The following is an 11559-nucleotide window of genomic DNA, read 5'->3' as shown; positions in this document are numbered from 1 at the left end:
ATACTGGAACATGTAACAAGGACACATGCTCCACCATGTTCATAGCAGCCTTATTTATAATAGCCAGAGCTATCTTTATTGTGCTGCCCAGGTGAGGTACAGAAGCCTGTAGCCATCTAGCAGCTGAAGACGAACTGCATCTGAAAGTGGGACTGGAAATGAAAGGGACGGAATATAAGAAAAGAATGAAGCCCAGACAAAGCTTCTGATTGAAGGCTCAAGGTTTAATATTTAGCAATGTGTTTACATAGGGAAAGTCAACAGATCTATCTTTTGGTTTAGCTGGATTGAGTTGTAAAGGAAGCTCAGCTGCCAGTCACCTCCTCAAAGCTTCTGTAGGAAATTATAAATGTGTCAAGGCCAGACAACTCTAGCCAGGTTATAAAACCATTGGTTTTTGTTTTGTTTTGTTTTGTTTTGTTTTAGCCTACTCAAGGCTGGGAGAAGGGCATAGGAGCCGCTCTCCCCAAGTACTGTAGCAGGTGAAAGGCAAAGCCAGCTCTTCTGCTCTCATGGCCCCAGGTCCAGCTCTCTTACCTGATACAGGTGGCAAAGAGTGAGGATAGGCAGCTACCTCTCCCTCACCCCCCACCACCACACATCAGACAAGAGGCAGAGCTGAACCTTGACTTGTACTCTAAGCATAGTATGGATTATAGATCTGAATCTAAGAGTTTAAAATATAAAATTCCCAAAGGAAAATGCTGTATTCATAAATTTCAGTAACATTGGTTTGAAAAAGATGTATCTAATATAACACACGATCTTTTTTTATTAGATATTTTCTTTATTTACATTTCAAATGTTATCCCCTTTCCTGGTTTCCCCTCAAAAAAAAAAAAAAACCCTATTCTCTCCCCCTGCTCACCAACCCACCCTCTCCTACTTCCTGGCCCTGGCATTTCCCTACATTGGGGCATACAGCCTTCACAGGACCAAGGGCCTCTCCTCACATTGATGACCGACTAAGCCATCCTCTGCTACATATGCAGCTGGAGCCATGAGGCCCACCATGTGTACTCTTTGGTTGGTGGTTTAGTCCCTGGGATCTCTGGAGATATTGGTTAGTTCATATTGTTGTTTTTCCTATGGGGCTACAAACCCCTTCAGCTCCTTGGGTTCTTTCTCTAGCTTCATCACTGGGACCCTGTGCTCAGTTCAATGGATGGCCATGAGCCTCTACTTCTGTAATAGTCAGGCACTGGAAGAGCCTCTCAGGAGCCAGCTATATCAGGCTCCTGTCAGAAAGCACTTGCTGGCATCCACAATGATGTCTGGGTTTGTTGATTATATATGGGATGGATCCCCAGGTGGGACAGTCTCTGGATTGTCCTTCCTTCAGTCTCTGCTCCACACTTTGTCTCTGCAACTCCTTCCATGAGTATTTTGTTCCCCCTTCTAAGAAGGATCGAAGTATCCACACTTTGGTCTTCCTTCTTCTTGAGTTTCTTGTGGTTTGTGGATTGTATCTTAGGTATTCCAAGCTTCTGGACTAATATCCTCTTATCAGTGAGTGCATACCATGTGCGTTCTTTTGTATAACACACAATCTTAATTATGAAGAAATACATAAAAGTGATATCATTAAAATTAAAATATTTGTTTTGCAAAAGACACTATTATAGAAGTGAGAACAAAGCAATGGGTGGAGAAAAAACTGAGATGTATAGAGGCAGGTGGATTTCTGAGTTCGAGACCAGCCTGGTCTACAGAGTGAGTTCCAGGACAGCCAGGGCTATACTGAGAAACCCTGTCTTGAACCCTCTGCCCCCCCAAAAAAGAAAAATATCTGGGATGAAAAATACAATATTCAGATGGAAGCCTTTCAGAATGTAACTAGTGAAAACTGATGGGACCCAGAAAGAGTTCAGCTTCCAATACCCATTTTAGGCAGCTTACCTACCATGCCAGCTCTGGGTGATGGACAGTTTCCTCAAGAATCCACAGCACAGGCACCTGAACTCACATCCATGTACCTACACAAGGACACACACATGTTTTTAAAAAATTAATTAAAGAATAAAATCCTAAGATGATACTGTGTCATGCCTTCTAAGACAAATGAAGCATTCCAGAGCATACCATCCGTTTTGTTTACATAAAATTCCAAAAATTAACAAATGAATAACAACATCAGACAGATCAGCAATCATCTAGAATGCTGGAGGAAGGGAGATGGAGCATGGAGGAGCTTGAAACAGGAAATGCGAAGAAGCACGACCTTGGGGAAGATGGGTTTGCACGTTGTCTTGGTTTGGGTGCTTTTATATGCTGTGTCTATGTCAAAAAAATCATGAAACTATTAACTTTAAATATATGCAGGTTTTTGTCTAGCATTTACCTTATAAACAGCAATAAAACAGGCTAAATTGAATCTCACTGACTAGAAATGGCCATACAAAAGGTAAAGCTTGATTAAAACAAACTAAAACATAACAATCCAAAGCTAAAGGAACCTCAAACACAATAAGCCTACAGAAAAAAATGTCAGATAACATCTGTAAACCTACAAAGAAGAACAAGTGAGTGTTTATGGGTAAACAGGGACAGAGACCCCTTTGTGTGAAAACAGAAAAGCAGGGCTGGTGATCACAGTATATGGTGACAGCTTTCTCCTCCTCCTCCTTCTCCTCCTCCTCCTCCTCCTCCTCCTCCCCCACCCCTTTCTCCTTCTTTTAAAAACAAATCCTCCTTTTATTTTGCTCTAGGTAACCTAGGTAACAACATCTCTCTGTAGTTCCAGTGTTCTGTCACTCCATTGACAGTCTGTACAGACATATGGCCACATTCTTGGATGATTGGCATTTTACAAAATTCAGTAAACGTCATTTATACGTGGAGAAAGGAAATATTTGAACCAAGTATGCCTTTCAAGTTATTGCAGGTTATTTGTGACAAAACTGCAGGTCAAAGCATGTGTAAATGTAACTAACAGTTACTAACTTAATGTACTTAAAATCATAACATAAATCTCTGGCCACGTTGTTTGTGACAGTTCCTGTGATGCTGTATGCAAAGAGAAATATTTTAATACAGCATCAATCCCGTAGTACTTTCTGTTCTAGAGAGCAAAGCAGTTTTTCTTGGGATAAATACACCATTGAAATACAAAGCTATGGTCTAAAATCACTTCTGTCTGACCTCTAGTCATTTTCATGACATAGCAACTGACAACAATCACTAAGCTGTGCCTTGGTCTTTGCAAGGCATCTCTGTAGTACTGCCTTAAGAAAAGGTTTCTTCCATCTTATGCCAGTTCAGCGGCTATAGCCTGGTCCATCTACCTCATGCAGTGTACCACAACCCGCCCTGTGTTCTAACAATCCAGTTCAAGGTATCAAATGACATGATCAGCTGTGCCATGAACAGACTTTGGTATGTTCTACCTCTTTGACTTGCATAGTGATTCATGGAAGATTTCTTTATATAAGTAGTATGCATGTGCTAAACATCTTGCTGTACAGTGATATTTCATAGAAATACTCCATATGAAGGAAATAAAGAAAGATATGGGACAGAAAGTGGAGCAGACAAGAGAAAATGAAGAAAATGAATAGAATGATCGTGAAGCAGAAAGAATCCCTCATAAGGGCATGGAGACCTGAGTTAGGGTCTTCATGACTCAGTGAGACAGAAAAAGTCAAGTCATCTCTCTGTGTGTCATTATTTCTCTACCTGAGGCTTAATTGTTGAATGAAAGCCCTAGAACTGCTGGTGTTTAACAGCTTTGCTATCACTTAACATTTTAAGACAGATCTCAGGTCTTTCACTAAGTATCTGAAAATGGGCAAATGTTGCTACTTATATTAAGAGGTGGGGGGGAGGGAGCTTATACAACCAAACAAGTAAGTGTCCAAAGTTCTCAATCACAATGCTGTTACCCGGTAGGACAGACCCCCACCCACACCCTCTACCCTCACCCCCTTCTCCCCATGACATGCACTCTACTTCTTGAGCTTCTCCTTCTCTTTCTCCTTACATATCTTCTTTAGCGGGATGCTCTAGTGATCATGTATCTTCACTATTTTAAAAGTTAGGTTGTTAGCATTTTAAATTGTTGAGTCTTAAGACAATCAATTCCAAGCACATGAAACTGCAAAGTGAACCAAATTTTCTCAGCAAATGTCAAGGGCTTATTCTGAAGGGATATTTTCTCCCCCTGTCTGCATTTTGGTCTCTTTTGCTGAAGAATCAAACAAAAGACCCATGCAAAAATGAAGCAAGCAAGCAAGAATAGAAACCAAGAGAGAAAAGGGCATACAAGGCCCCAGCCTTAGTATCCAGAAGTAGAGTGAATGAGATTCATGCTAAGTTTGCCATAATAGCTGCCAAATGGCTAAGTGACCCCTTACAACTATGACATATAAATGCAAAGAGGCTGTCTAGGTACAAACCAGACAGACAGAGCCACAAAATCAGTTGAGAACACAGAGTGTGGTTAGAGTAGTTTGTGAGAGCAGACATGGAAGCACCCTTCATGCTGTCTACATCACTGGAAGGCATAGCTCAAGATTCCTATGCAAAACTTTCTAGCTTCAAATTTAGCACAGTACATAAGCCTGTCACCTTCCTCCTTAAAGGAGCTAAGCCAAATAGAGTCACAACTTCTCCTATTTACTCTGAAATAATTGTGGATGGATCTGCTGCATTTCTTGGGCGAGTGTCTCCTTTCTCCAGTCTCTGGAACAGAGAAGTGATCTTCTTCCCCCAGCTATATTTAGAAGACTGTGTCACAAACACATGAGCCCTCCTGCCCTGAATTCCCTCAGCCTGTAACTCTGTACTCATTATATGAGAAGAATATACTGGGACCAAGGTCCTGTCTGCTATAAGATGGGTCTTTGCACATAACTCATAAAAAGAATCATGTGGTTGCAATGTCATCAACACTCCATTTTCCCCTAGGCATATACCCATTCTGGATGCAATCACCGCTTTCCTTCATAGCTATAGTGAAAGGAAGTGAGAAGGCTGTATTCTACTGGGGTTGGGGTTTTATAGCTGCCTTTGGCTATAAGGTATCATTCCATCATGGGGAAGAGTGGCATTCCAGTCCAATCAATATCTATTTCACGCTTTCCCAAATGAATAAACAGACATACAAACACCAAGGGAAAGCACACTTCTAAACAGAAGCAGAGATAAGAACAAATAAGAATATTGTGTGAAAATGTGATAATGAAGACATAACAGCATTTCAACAAAATACATACCCTCTGAGATGTTTATAAGCATTGCAGGCAATGCAATCAAGTGGAAGCCACGGCCTGCCTCATTCATTCACAGCAACAACTAGGATAGTGACTCCAACAGCAATTTAAGAAGAAATTTGAGTAAGATGGAGCTGGCATCTCTTTAAACACGGAAGAGTACACTCGCAGAATTAGCTGCCAACAATGTGGCCAGTCTACCTGCAACAATGGACTGCCACTCAATCTCTGCGATTGACACAATGGAGGCTTTATTTGTTTATTTTTTGCTTGTTCTAAAGATGAATGAAGTAAACAGATCCCAAGGAATGGGAATGAACCATGTCTTATTAAACAATTATCAGCAGCACCAACTAATGAGATCATTTTCTCCTTCCCAGAGGATCTTCTATGTATGAGAGTATTCAATAATGGGTGCTACTAAAAATGAAGTTGTCCACCGTGTTGAGGTAGAATGATAGATAAGGGGGAGGAAAAAGAAGAAGATGAGAATGGGATTAGAGAGAATACAAAAGCCCTGAGCACCTTAATGATCTTGTTATGAAAACTGAAGATACATTTAGAGGACAGGATTAAGTTGTCAGGAAAATGAAAGATGGAGAAAGATGGGTGAAGAAAAGAATAAAAACAGAAGAGGATGAAAGAAAAAGAAGAAGAAACTCTCCTAAAACAGTTGACAATCAATGCAAATGTTTCTTTCAATCCCTCTTGGTGCTAAAGATAAATAAATAAATGGCAGCTCTCCTGAACAGAATCCCTGGCAATCAAGAAGTCAAGAAGAGAATCCCAGGAATAGTTCTCCCAGTAGGACTGGCAACTTTAGCCTGGAGATATTAGTTACTCTGAAGATAGTACACTAGATGCCCAGACAGAGTTCCCTGGACAGGTTATGAGTTCCCTCTCAACACACACATACACACACACATACACACACATACAGGGTGGGGGGAAGAGAGAGAAAGAGAGAGAGAGAAGAAAGAGAGAAAGAGAGAGAGAAGAGGGTGAGAGGACTCTCAATAAAACATTGAAAGTGACTATGACTCTTAAGGATTGGAGACAACCATGTGGCCATTTTCCTATGGCTAAGCCAGTACTCAATCCCAATGTGGTATGGGTATGGTTGAGCACATCAACTTGAGTGACTGTAACTGATTCAAAGATGAAGGTTAGGATCTCTGCCCTCTTACATGTCAAACCAATGGCCCCACTTATGGCTCATGATCTCTAGGATCCAGTTCACAGAGTGGCTACCACTGCCATGTCTTACCATATGGAACAACTAAACACAACGTCATGAATGCATTGTGTGTAAGTGTTCTATTGAAAGAGAACCTTCTGGTCTCTCTGGGCTGGTGTCCTGAGCAGACCTTGGGCACAAGCTCCTCAGCCAGTCCCACAACACCCAGAGGAAGCTCCACTCCCAGGCGCTCTGACACTCCCAGGATCAGAGGTGAGGAGGACCCAACATCTGTCCCAACACCTGGAGTAACTGGGACCAGCAGGACCAGGCACACAGGAACTCCACCATCCCATTGGCTCAGGTTCCTTCCAATCTCTCTGGGCTGGTGTCCTGAGCAGACCTTGGGTGCAAACTCCACAGCCAGTCCCACAACAAAGAGAGGAAGCTCCACTCCCAGGCGTTTTAACAAGAACAGGATCACAGGATTCCAGAATCATAGGATCACAGAGACAGCTTGATATTGAGGAGTTATGACACAATCAGGATCACAGGAAGGACAGGCTCCAGTCAGATTTAGCAAGGGCAGGTAGCACTAGAGATAACCAGATGGTCAGGGGATGGGGGGACAAGTGTAAGAAAATAAACAACACAAACCAAGGTTACTTGGCATCATCAGAACCCAATTCTCCCACCATAGCAAGTCCTAGGCACACCATCACACTAGAAAAGCAAGATTCAGATCTAAAATCATTTCTCATGATAATGATACAGGACTTTAAGAAAGACATAAATAGCACCCTCAAAGAAATACAGGAGAGCACAGGTAAACAGCTAGAAGCACTTCAAGAGGAAACACAAAAATCCCTTAAAGAACTACAGGAAAACACAATCAAACAGGTGAAGGAATTGAGCAAAACCATCTAGAATCTAAAAATGGAAATAGAAGCAATAAAGAAATCAGGAAGAGAAACAACCCTGGAGATACAAAACCTAGGAAAAAGATCAGGAGTCATAAATGCAAACATCACCAACAGAATACAAAAGATAGAAGAGAGAATCTCTGACACCATAGAAAACATTGACACAACAATAAAAGAAAATGCAAAAAGCAAAAAACTCCTAACCCAAAACATCCAGGAAATCCAGGACGCAATGAGAAGACCAAACTTAAGGATAAAAGGTATAGAAGAGAGTAAAGACTCCCAACTTAAAGGGCCAGTAAATATCTTCAACAAAATTATGGAAGAAAGCTTCCCTAACCTAAAGAAAGAGATGCCCATGAACAAACAAGAAGCCTACAGAACTCCAAATAGACTGGACCAGAAAAGAAATTCATCCCGTCACATAATAATAAAAACACAAAATGCACTAAACAAAGAAAGAATTTTAAAAGCAATAAGGGAAAAAAGGTCAAGTAACATATAAAGGCAGGCCTATCAGATTACACCAGACTTCTCACCAGAGACTATGAAGGCTAGAAGATCCTGGGCATATGTCATACAGACCCTACAAGAACACAAATGCCAGCCCAGACTACTATACCCAGCAAAACTCTCAACTACCATAGATGGAGAAAACATGATATTCCATGACAAAACAAGATTTACACAATATCTTTCCACAAATCCAGCCATATAAAGGATAATAGATGGAAAAAATCAACATAAGGAACAAAACTACACCTTAGAAGAAGCAAGAAAGTAATCTTTCAACAAATCCACACAAACCTAATTCTACCTCTTACAACAAAAGCAGGAAGTGACAATTACTTTTTCTTAATATCTTAATATGAAAGTTAATATTACCAACACATCTTAACCAATTGAAATCCAAAAATATGAGGAAATAGAAATTTGTTGATTGTCATACAACGGTCTCTCTAATTTGGTAATTGGAGAAATAGGTCCAATATTAAACAATCTATATATACTTTCAGCTTGTTCATGACAGTGTCTTGCTGTGTACAACATAAGGGTCTTGAAATCTTGCTTCTCCTATCTCCATCTCTCTATTAGTAGTATTGTTTATTTCATGTTTTTACACTATGCTATGGTTTTCAGAACCATATATTTTACTTTAGTAATATATATATATATATATTTCAAAAGTATTTATACACCCAAAAAAACCATAAATGATTAACTTGGGAGGTGGCTTGTAAGAGAAAAAAAGAGTGAGACTGAATGCTTTGCTTGACATTTGTAACTCTTGTGTCAAGTTTGAAGAAGAGGACTTTATAAGTTACTCTTTCTCTGCGATAAATGCTTTTCCAAATTATCACAGCTAATAAACCAAATTCTTTCCCTCACCTAATGTCTGTGTCACCCTCCATGCAGAACCATTGTTCATTGAAAGAGTTGGTGAATAACTTTATGGATAGATCATCTTAATTAACACACCATTTCGTAAATGAATGTAACCTGTTCTCTGTAGGCTGAGAATAAAGTCACTCACTCAAGTCAATTAACTTTGACCATAGCAGGAAATCTGTATCCCAAAATCACGCCTACAATTCATTCCTTGGCATAGCAGAACTGTCAACTCTCAGCTTAGCTACAATGGAGATAAAATCCTTAGGTGATGTGAGGGTCATTGAAATACAGCCTTATTATAATGATCTCCAAAGTCTAAAAATTGTTCTTATTTTAGGCTTGTACCATGGTAAAAGCCAAGATTTTAAACTCTACTAAATACAAAACAAAACAAAACAAAAAAAAAAAACAAAAAGACTTCATATATTTATGTTCATTTAAGAAAATACTAGTAGTGATGTATTATTTTGAAATACACAATATGTTTGGAGTTATTTAAAATTTATATTGAGAAAAATGTATTTCCAGAATTGCTGTAGATGAGTATCTACATAAGACTGTTAAATTGATTGTTGTTTTATATCAAACAACTTTTATAACACTTATTTTTATTGTTATAATGTTTTATAAATTTTAAGGAATATGACAAAAAAGATATTGTATGTATTGAAGGGGGGTTCTCTGGGAGGAGTTGGGATACAAAAGGGAAACAAGAATGTGATTTAATTCTATTTACTTAAAATATGTTTTAAAGTGTTGATAAATTCAGATAAATTGAAATCATGTAACTTTTCTCATCATAATGCAATAAAAATTAAAAAAAAAAAGAAAGAAAGAACAAAGCCAACAGACAGGTCCTGGATGCTTTTCCCATTTCAGACATGATTTCCTTAATCTGTAAAGCAACTTCTCAAGACTTCTGATTTTCAGACAAAATTTGGCCACTTTGCCTTATTGGTTATAAATAATATTTAACATTCAAAATTATAAAATTGGCCACTCTTTTTTCAGACAAGAATTAACTTGGTCTCACAAAGGTCTCTTAAATGCCTTTTCAGAGTTGGTGAAGCTTGAGCCCTGACAGAGAAAAGAATGACAAGAAAGCTGGTGGTGTGCCTATAGTACGGACAAGTTAAAGTAGTAAAAATTTTTAATAACTTGGCCCACAGTCACTTTTTCTCTTTGGTAGTCCAGTTGAAAATGAGAAGTCTAAAGCACTTTCCCACTGAACAGCCCAGTCTGAAGCAGTCATATGTTCTCCTCCTTTAGCACATTAGAAAACATGATACATCTGACTAAACAGTGTCTGGGGAATGGGATTTCACTGAAATTTCCATCAGAAATTAAGTTAACCCTGTGTATTTGTGTGTGTGTGTGTGTGTGTGTGTGTGTGTGTGTGCTTACATGTGCACACCCTTATACACACATGTACCTGGGTGTGAGTGCATATATTCCTACATGTGTGTCCATGTATGGTGTCAAGATGTACCATTGCTGGGGCATTGCTCATACCACACAAGCACTTAGAACCCAGCTGTTTCTGTAGCTATGAAAATGTGTTTATTGCTTCTCACCACAGGAAATGCATTAGAATATAAAATTATGTGAATAAGTAAGTTAAATTATACTATAATGTAAGCATCAAAATGTGGATATTCAGATTTATATTCTAGAACTTTCCATGTCTTTTTGCAACCACATTCTGGCCAGCTCCTGAAATGTCTGAAAAGAGGCATGGGTATTTGGATGAGTATACATGGTAAATATGGTGCTGCAACATAAATGAACTATTTGTTCTTTTCCTTTCTATTTTGCTCTGTGAGTCCAGATTACACTGTAAAAGCTCACAATGAGAACTATGAAAGATTCACTTTGGGAGTGAGAGGTTTTGCATGGTAACTTATGCATGTTTATACACTTTTGTTTATTTAACTCTGTATCCAATTGTACCTAAGAATCTATAAATATTGATGTTAGATTAAAATTTTATCTGAAATAATTCAATTTAGAGAGCAAGTGGAAAAATTAAATCTGTTAAACACCCAGGAAAGGTTGCTTAGGACTACATCTGCTTTGCTTCATAAGTCTCATGGTTTTTTATGTTACTTTTATAAATAATATTTAAAATATTGATTCCAGACCCTTGGATATCAGCAAAGATCTCAAGATTTCTGGGCTGTCAGACTACATAACCAGCTTCTGTGTAAAATGTCAAGACTCAAAGAAAGAAAAAATAAATCTGAGGCCAAAAAGAGAAGAAATATTTGGGAATCTACAAGGTGGTGATAGTTTTCTGAAAATTTGGGGTGAGAGGCAGGGAATGGGTGTCCTTGTTGGCATGACATGGTCCAGACATATCTGAGTCTCAATTATGAGATTAGTTCAACCTGATTGGCTTGTGGGCATCTCTATAAGGCCATGTCCTCTCCCACATGGGACCTCCCTATCAGAGTGTCCCTCCAGCCCTCTGACAAAATGTTGTATTGGATTCACTTGGCTTATTCTTCAGCACCCCCTTTACCCCTTTTGAGGGTAGCATATTTCTAACAACCCTCCAGGTGCTGAAAACCTCTTTAACACTTCTGAATCTTTATCCAGGTCTGATTGTGAAGCCCGTTCCTCAGGATCTGCTCTCATGGGCATCTAACTCTTACCCTAAATGGCAGGTATTCCCGCTAGCTACCATGGGAAGTTAATCATTTCCCTAAACATAAAATTGTTTCCACCTCGCCTATGATGAGTGTATCCAATAGGCGCTTTATTTCTGAGAAATAAAGCCATTTCTGAGAACCCAACCCACGGGTTCATATGCCTCTGGCTTCATGTGCCTCTAGCTTCATGTGCCTCTAGCTTCATG

This window comes from Mastomys coucha, unplaced genomic scaffold (assembly GCF_008632895.1).
Source record: "Mastomys coucha isolate ucsf_1 unplaced genomic scaffold, UCSF_Mcou_1 pScaffold9, whole genome shotgun sequence".
NCBI classification, from domain to species: Eukaryota; Metazoa; Chordata; class Mammalia; order Rodentia; family Muridae; genus Mastomys; species Mastomys coucha.
Note: the sequence above shows the minus strand (reverse complement) of the source record.